Source organism: Mastomys coucha, unplaced genomic scaffold (assembly GCF_008632895.1).
Source record: "Mastomys coucha isolate ucsf_1 unplaced genomic scaffold, UCSF_Mcou_1 pScaffold2, whole genome shotgun sequence".
NCBI classification, from domain to species: Eukaryota; Metazoa; Chordata; class Mammalia; order Rodentia; family Muridae; genus Mastomys; species Mastomys coucha.
In genome coordinates, this window is record NW_022196902.1 from 14,872,563 (window position 1) to 14,881,874 (window position 9,312).

The window sequence follows — 9,312 nt, forward strand, 5'->3', positions numbered from 1 at the left end:
TAACAAATTCAGATAAATTGAAATCATGTAACTTTTCTCATCATAATGCAATAAAAGTTTTTTTTAAATAAAATTAAAAAAAAAAAGAAAGAAAAATCTCCGTACCACACACAGAACACCTCCTCCTATGAGTTGCTGGTAAAGGAGACCCTAGTAGCACCCCAAACAGCACATTTGTTGCCATTGCTCTTGGTTGTCTACTGTAATTAGAGTGTAATATTCTATTTCTGATGAGACCACACCTAAAGTACACTTGTACCTTCTCTGGAAACTATTCCCGCTTTATAGTGTATATAGGGCTAGAAGGAGCATGGAGGCTGCCAAGGGGAGTGAGGATGCACACGATTATCCAGCACTGGACCCTGCATGCAAAAATACTGACCCACTGGCAAGATGTTTCTATTTTTGTAAGAGTGACATGGTGGTGACAGGGGTAACTAACTTCTTTCTGATAGGACATGAGGCATACTTTACAGGGGAAATTTTATTCCTGGTGTTGGAAACCTGACCAAAAGCCATGTTTTGCTAAATGGCCATGCTGTCAAATCATGTTTTATATATGCTGTTTTCAACTTTTGCCCAAGAAGCTTTATTTTAACTGGATAGTAATCAGTGTGGACTCATTTCTGGTGAAACAGCTGGGTATAAATAGTTGTGAGTGTTCAGCTGTGCATGGCTCATCTGTAGGACACTACTACCATCCAAGGCTCAAGAAATTGCAGAAGAGTGCAAGAACCAGCGAATAGTAAAGAGAGCTGTAAGATGCTGCCTTCTGGACATGAGACAGCTAACACTTCCATCAACCTAGAGCAGCTGGGGTTACCTGCACATAATCTAGTCAACAATAACCCAGCACGCATAGAATGGCCCTTGAGGTCCTGCTTCTAGCAGAGTAGCGATTGGCCACTGATGGCTGCTAAGGTGAGAATCAATCTCCTTTGGCCATGTGACTGTTCATAAGTTTCTCAAGCCCCAGTGGTTAGCCACACAGCCATGCACATATGGACAGCATGACTTAAATGCATGAAAAAAAAGGACATGATGCTAAAAGGGAGGTAAGTTAGAAGCACTATGGGAATTTGGAGAAGGGAGGATTTGTAGATGGATGCATCTAATAAACATTGTTTAAATAAGTAATTAGTGAAGAATAAAACACTATTTAAATAAAAGAATATTAAAGTGTTCAAGATCTGAAGTCAATTTAAACTTATTGCTTTTTAATTATTTATCATTTAAAACATCTTTAAATTTAAATATATTTTCATCATATCTTTTCCTCACTCATGTCCTTTTAGATTCTAAGTTTTTAAAAACAAAAACAAAACAAAACAGAAACCTAATAAAACAACAAAAATCCTCAAAACGAAGAAAAAACACTCATGCACACATATGCACGGGCGTGTGTGCATGTGTGTGCACACACACACACATACACACCAAACAATACAAACATACTAAACAACAATGAAATACCAAACTGTAATCAAATAAAAACACATACACAGAAAAATGTATGGATTCCATTATATGTTGGTCAGCTAATCTTGAGTATAAGACCTGTCCTGGAGTAGTTGATAAATGTAATGTCTCTCTATTGGAAAAAAGGGTTTCCTCTACTAGCAGAAAAATTATTATTATTATTATTATTATTATTATTATTATTATTATTATTATTTCCTCTTCCAGCAGGTATAAGTGACAGTTCAATTTTTAATTGTTACCCTACTGGCTAGGTATTCATTCTTTCATTTATTCATTCACTCACTCATTTAAAAAATACAACAAAATAAAATATAATAAGATAAAACAAAAACTATCACATTGAAGATAAAAAAGACAAATCAATAGGAGGGAAAGTACCCAAGGAGGCACAAGAATCAGAGATCCACTCATTTGCACACTTAGGAGTCCCATAGGAAGAACATGGTACATGTTTGTATAGGCCCTGCATGCTGCTTTGGTCTCTGAATTAATAGAAGCTTTGCTCATGTTGACTTAGAGGGCCTTGTTTTCTTGGTGTCCTCCATCCTCTTTGGCTCTTATATCCTTTCTGTCTCCTTTTCCACAGGGTTCCCTGAGTTCTGAGGATATCTGATGGAGATATCCCATCTATGTCTGAGTGTTCCAAGATCTCTCACTCTGAGTAATGTCTGGCTATGGGTCTCTGTATTTGTTTCCATCTCATGTAGATGGAAGTTTCTCTAAGGAGGGCTGAATAAGGTGCTGATCTATGAATATAGCAGAATATTATTAGGAAGCATCTTAACACTATATGTTTTTACTTTTATAGATCAGTACTACTTAGCTTTATCCTAGGTCCCTGAGCTATCTAGTCTTAGGTTCTTGGTCACACTAGCAGGATCAGATATGGGTTCCATCTTGTGGAGTGGACCTTAAGTTACATCAATTATTGGCTGGTTTCTCCCATAAGCTTTGTGCCACCAATGTAGATAAAGCTGGCTCAGTGTTTATATTTCTTTTTGGAGAGCATGCAGAGGACCTTCCTGGACCAAGGTCTCTGGAACATAGGGGTGAAGGCTCTGTGTAAGCACCAGTTTGACATATCCATGTTCAATAGTTGTATAGGTATTGTCTTCAGCAATGGGGCCTTGCTGTCTGGTTATAAAGAGCAACCTATAGTCTTGGCAACAACTTGGGTTGTTTGAGGATTCACACAGGGCCCCTTGGCCAGGAAATCAATTATATGTAACCCAATCCTAGTATTGGAAGCTTAATTTGATGACAAAAGATTGTCAGTTGGAATTTGTCTCCCCATTATTTGGTGACTTATTTGAATCGCCTTCATATACATATGTATATATGTATATATGTATATATGTATATATGTATATATATATGTGTGTATATATACATATACACACACATATATACACATATATATTAGGAATTTGCTACTCTATTAGGTTAATTTAAACATATTTCTAATGGAATATTCTTAAGCATTGTTTTAGTGATATTTGATATTAACATCTAGTATTTCAAAGCTGCAGAATCAGGCATCACATAGCTACTCTGTTATAAATTGCTTAAATCTGACAGTTAACAATTTAAAGGAAACTCTCATTCATGGCAAGCTTATTTCATCTCTGTATAATACCTGAAAGAAAAGAATATATTTCCAATAAGAATATAATTTCAGAAAATAAAGAACCCAATTACGATTCCACCAAACATACCTCCCTCCTATTGTGGCTCTAATAAAAATGAGATTTTGGGGGAAGTGTGAGGAAATGTTTGCTAAAGAGCAGGTATTACCAGAACCAGTATACTGCCCTGATACTAAGTATCATGACCTTGGGCATTGTAGCCTCTATACTTAGAAGAATATACTTCTGGCTTTATAAACCAGCTACCTTACAGAATTTTGTCATTGCTTCATGAATGAACTGAGAAATGACTCTAGTACTCCTTCAAGGGTCTTAGTATGAAAGAAGAAGAACATTTGGAACACACAATGTTGGAAACATTCATGGAACTCTGTGAAATTCCTAGAGTTCAATAATGGAATGCTAACACTCAATTTTCCCATTAGTTAACTGGAAGATTAAAGTAGAATGGAGAGGACTGATGTGGAGTTTGAGGTGCTAGAATGTTCTTTCTCTTCTTTATCAAGATCAAGATCATCATCATCATGGTCATCGTCATCATCATCACATCTCAGGCACATCACACTCCATCAATAGCATCTGCTGTGAGTTGGAGCAGACTCCACTCCAGTTTCTCTCAGTAGATTTCATGTGAAGATGCTGAAGAGCATCTGAATGGCTGTCGAGAAGCTCATATGAATGGCCCTCTGGAGGACCATAGAGCCAAACCAACTCCAGATGACTATCTCTATTGAATCCCACTCTATCATCTCCTACACTTCTGTTCCCTCTCTGTCTTTCTCTCCTCCTCTCCCTTGCTACCATGTTTGATGTTTATTGACTAGAGTCTCTGAAAATATGTCATTTTCCTCTGTCTCATAGTTAGCTGCAAGGAAGAAAGTAATTCTCACTTCAGTCTTATTTTCATTCTAATTAGTTTGATTGAGTAGAGTATATTAAACACTAGAAAGAAGGGCCTTTATTAATTCTTCAAGACAACTCTTTCATATAACAAGTAAGACAACTTGTTTGGATGTGAAATGTCCCCCAGAAGCAAATGTATTTTGTACACTTGGTTGTAAATTGATAGCAGTTTCAGGATTATGTCCACACTAGCAGAAGTGGGTCTCTAGTGGTGGGCCTTGAAGGTAAGGTTTTGTTTGTTTGTTTTTGGTTCTGGCTTGAAGGCTCACTGAAGTGTGAGGAATCTCATGCTCCTTCTGCTACCAATGGAGTTTCCCCAGAGACCAAGCCTTCCTGCTGTGGAAAACTTGACTAAGAAGAGTAACCTTCTCTTCCCTTAAATTCATTCTGTCTGCCTCAAACAAGCTTTGAGAGAGAAGTAGACTCATATTATGGAATGCTTAGTTGTTTTTTTTTATTTTAAAATAAAAGATTAAGGAAAAAAAGGTTTGATTTTTTTTCCCTTGGATACAGGAAGGAATGCAATGAATAACTTTTGAGTAGTGTGATCAAGTTTGAGCATTAGAATAAATAGTTGCCTCGTAGCTTGGCAGCAGAGGCATCAATGTTGTTTGAAAGAAAGATGACTCTCCTGTTACCCAAACCTTGGTCTTTCTAACTTCCTCTGTTCATCATGTGAGTAACATCATATTAGAGTATCACTAATATAATCACATGCATCTGGACATCAGAGCATGCTACACAGCTGAATTTCCAAATTGTTCATCCTAATTTACTGAACACAGCATGCTCCTCTATTGCTTATAGATAGTTAATTTCCTAATTTTCAATTGGGAAAGTACCATTGTTCAGTGGATGACTGTATTTTTACTTCATTCCCTTGGAAGACATTTGAACATTGTCCTGGTTTGCAACTTCTCTATCTCTGCTTCTCCATAGCAGAAAGAAATCATTAACATGATTGTGTCTGTGGATAAGAATATTTGCCACAATCACACAGAGCAACTAAAACGAATTCCTTTTTTCTGTCCCACAACTAGTAAAGAAATTGCCTTCACAGGGCCAAGGTCCTCTCCTCCTATTGATAATTGAATTTGCAATCCTCTACTATACACATACTGCCTGAACAATCAGACTCCTCCATGTGGAGTCTTTGGTTGGTGATTGAGACCCTGGGAGCTCTGAGGGTACTAGTTAGTTCATATTGTTGTTCATCCTAAGGTTCTGTGCCCCGGTGTAGGGGAATGCCAGGGCCAGAAAGTGGGAGAGGGTGGGATGGCAGGCATGGGGAAGTGGGAGGCAACAGGGGTTTGTTTTTGTTGTTTTTATTTTTTTCTTTATTTTTTGGAGGGGAAACTGGGAATGGAGAAATTTACATGTAAATAAAGAAAATATCTAAAAGAAAAAAAAAGAAAAGAAAGAAATTGCCAAGGGCAAACAAGTTTATGTCTTAAAGTTCCAAAGACTTTCTCATTTCTTAAAAAAAAAAAACAGTCATTTTCTTAACTTACTATCTGACTCAGAAATATTATTTTTACTTTCTAAAATATACAAAGGATAGATGAATGTAAACAGAAGAACTCTACCTCCACCACATGTTAGGAATAGAAATATAAAAGACTTTATCATTAATACTTCAATCTCAAAAGAGAGGAAGGGAGGTGGAGAGCCTTTAGAGGGTAGAGAGATGCTCAGGAGGATAATACACTGAATACAGGGTGAGGATAATTGGTAAGGCCTCATGTGTCTTCTTGGGTAGCACAGAAGTTGGATGATTTTAGGGTTTTTACAGGTACTAATGGTATGAAGAGAATGTGAACCAAACTGCCAAAGTACACTGTTGGTCAAACGGAGCTTTGTCTGAATATTTGAAATAAATAGAAATGCACATCTGCTCTAGGACTTTCAAGCAGAGGATGAATTACCATGTAAATGAGGTGAAGTTTCCTGAACTGTTCTGCATTGAATTCTGTCATCTCCAATGCACAAGTGTGGCTGTTTGTTCTTGAATCCTCAAGGCTACATACACTTTGCCTTTACCTTGTATATCTAGCCGCTAATGAGATCCAATTTTGATATTACTGAAAATTTCAGTATTTCAGTCTTGTTTATTTTTGTACCAAAGATGAAGATTACTCCTTGTAGGGTTCATTTGATAACACATGTCTGTAACTATATCTGGGTCAATATTATATTCTCTAGTTAGCAAGGTGGTTACCACCACCACCACCACCACTATCATCATCACCATCATCATCACAATCACTTTGATTAAATGGAATGTCCACCAGAGTGGACATGAGTCAATCTAACAAAGGCAAGTGGTGTTTAAGAATCACAGAGGTGGTATTTTGCTTAGAGGCAAGCTCTATTCTTGGGAGCTTGACTGAGAATATTCTTTACTACTTCACAAACAGTACAGGCCAGAATTGATGAATCAGTCTACTAATGACTTATGAATGTAAAGGCACTAGCTGTAGAATTCCTGATGCCTCTTTTAAGGCTGTCCCATACATATAGGGACTGTAAGGATTAACATATTGTTAATTTTATTACAAGTCCACAGATGTGAGCATATAGTTATTTCGAGAATGTATTTCTGGAACTAGAAGTTAAAGTAAAAGGATAAAGTGAAGACTAATTCATAACCTGTGCTCATTTGACCTGTAGAAGGTGGTGATAAGGTACACACTGGATAGAAACCTTACTGGAACTTAAGTTTTGACCTTCCCTCAGGCATGAGGTATAATCTTGTCTTGGTGTTAAGCAGTGGTCCAACTCCTGTTCTCAATCAGCCATGCAATCACAGGGCCAAATACCTCCTGTGTGTTGTGCTATGTTGCTAAGATACTGGATAGGTCAGGTGCTCTAAATGCATTTTCAGCTCATGGAGGTAGAAATGTGCATACACCATAAGCTGAGGAACATCGGCATGTGTTTTCTGTGTTACCCTAGTGACTGGCTTTCTGCAGAAGACAAAAGGCTTTGATTCTGCCCCTTTTCCAGATAAGTATTTTTATGTCATATCGATTGCACACACAAACACACGTGCACACACACACACACATTATAGTAAATTAATTCCTAAATGTACTCCTCAGATATATGTATTCTTCTTCCAAACTGCAAAGCCAAGTTTTAAAAAGGGAGATCTTCTGTGATGTCATATGAGATTTAGGGAGGCAGACAATACCAGTCTCAAGTGGAATAAAATAAACTCTGCATTGTGAATTCACTCCACATTGTCCAGTGAATAATTCCATATTACCCAAAGCTATCCACACACAAAACGCATCCAATGTTTTCCTACTTCCCCCTTTTCCTTTCTTGTTGATAAAACACCATCTCAGGACTTAGACCATTGGATGGGTATAGGAGAGAACACTTTTCTGGTTTATTGTTTTCCAAAGCTGAAGCCCAGATGAAAGCTTGAAGTGTTTGCAGAGAAAGGCATGTAGGACAGAATAAGAGTTGCAACAGTGTTAAAGGCAGGCGTGAGGAAGGGACTCCAGCCTGGGATTACAAGCCTCAGTGGGACTCCCTTCCTGATAAAACAGAAGACCCATTCAATTCTCAAGAATGCATCCAGGAGGACTGTCCTGCAGTTAGGTTGTCCTCAGCCATAATCTGACAAAATCTGAGGGTGGATTGTGGAGAGCCGCAAAAAGCCGCGCCCAGAGACAGCACTGACTTCCTCCATCCCGAGAGTGAGAGGTCTCGTAAACAAAGCCCTTATTTGGCTGAGCTTGCCACCCTTGGTTGCTTCCACATTTGGTGACCTATCTGTTTTTGCCACGTGCACATTGGGATTGGCTAAGCTTGGGAGTGCTTAATGGCAAAGGGCATTGCCCTTGGTGCTGAAGACTGTTGAAGGTTCCTGAATAAACTGCTAAAAGGAGAGCTCGTGGGTCGCGTCTTTCTTGCTGGTCAAGGTGGGTGCGATAATTGGTGGCCCGTAAGGGGAACTCATTCCTCCTTCACTTGAGGAGACTCAGAACTTTTTGCAGTCAGGGCAACAGGTTGGTAAGTTCCCAGGTAAGTTGGGGCAATAAGGACCTTGGAAGTAGAGGCAATAAGGACCTCGGGAGGTGGGGCAATAAGGACCTCGGAAGTAGAGGCTATAAGGACTCCAAGAAGGAGCGATAAAGTTTCGCGGAGTAGCAAAACAAAAGTGAAGATTGGCGCCTCGCAATCACACCCAATTTTTCTGGCTCTTCAAGAGCTGTTATTGTCAAAAAATTTAGAAATTAAGAAGAGCACACTGGAGAGTTTCCTTAGTGAGTGTGACTCTGCAGCCCCTTGGTTTGCAGTGTCTGGGAACCTCACCCTTTCATGCTGGGATAAGCTAGGGAAGGATCTAGATTTCTCCTGGGATCAGTGTATTGTGAAAGCAGGGGTAAGACCTGTGTGGAAGCTTGTTAGGAGCTGTTTGGAGGATCAGGGCTGTTGTAAGGCCTTGGAAGAGGGGAAAGCCGCATTAGAGCAGCTGAAGGAAGAGTGATCTCTGAAGTCAGAGAAGGGAGCTTCAGATACCGAGTGGTTTGATACAGATGAGGAATTACAAGTTTTGATTGAGAAGATTGAGAGAAGCTCTATTAAGGAGAAGCACAGGAAGAAGGGCTCAGAGAATGACAGGGGTCCCCCAGGCTGCATGCCATCAATGCCTCCCCCCTAAAAACAAGAGCCCATGTTATGTCAATTCTCGCCGGGCTCTCCTCAAGTAGTTGAAGTAAAAATAGTAATTGAAGTTTTTAAAAATTGCCAATTTGCTTTTAATTTGATATCTGATTTGGCTTATATTGTTAATGCTGTTAAAATTCTTGAAACTGCTGGCCCCATTAAAATTAATAGTACTGTTTGTGTGTTATTGAAGGATTTGCAAAGTTTAATTTGGCAATGAAAAGAGTTATTTTATATTCAGCATATTCGTGCACATACAGGGTTACCCGGACCATTAAGTAAAGGAAATGATGTTGTAGATCAATGGACTAGAATGGAATGTATATTTATGAGTTCTTCATTGGAACAGGCTAGATAATTTCATCAGACTTTTCATGTGAATGCTAAGACTTTGGAGATGAATTTCCACCTGTCACGAGCTGATGTCCGACAGGTGGTCTTAGATTGTCCTCAATGTATAATCCATCATCATCCCCCTGGCATGGGTGTCAATCTACGGGGCTTATCCCCCTTAAGATCTGGCAGATGGATGTGACACATGTTTCTGAATTTGGAACATTGAAATATGTTCACATATCTGTAGATACGTGTTCTGGGATCA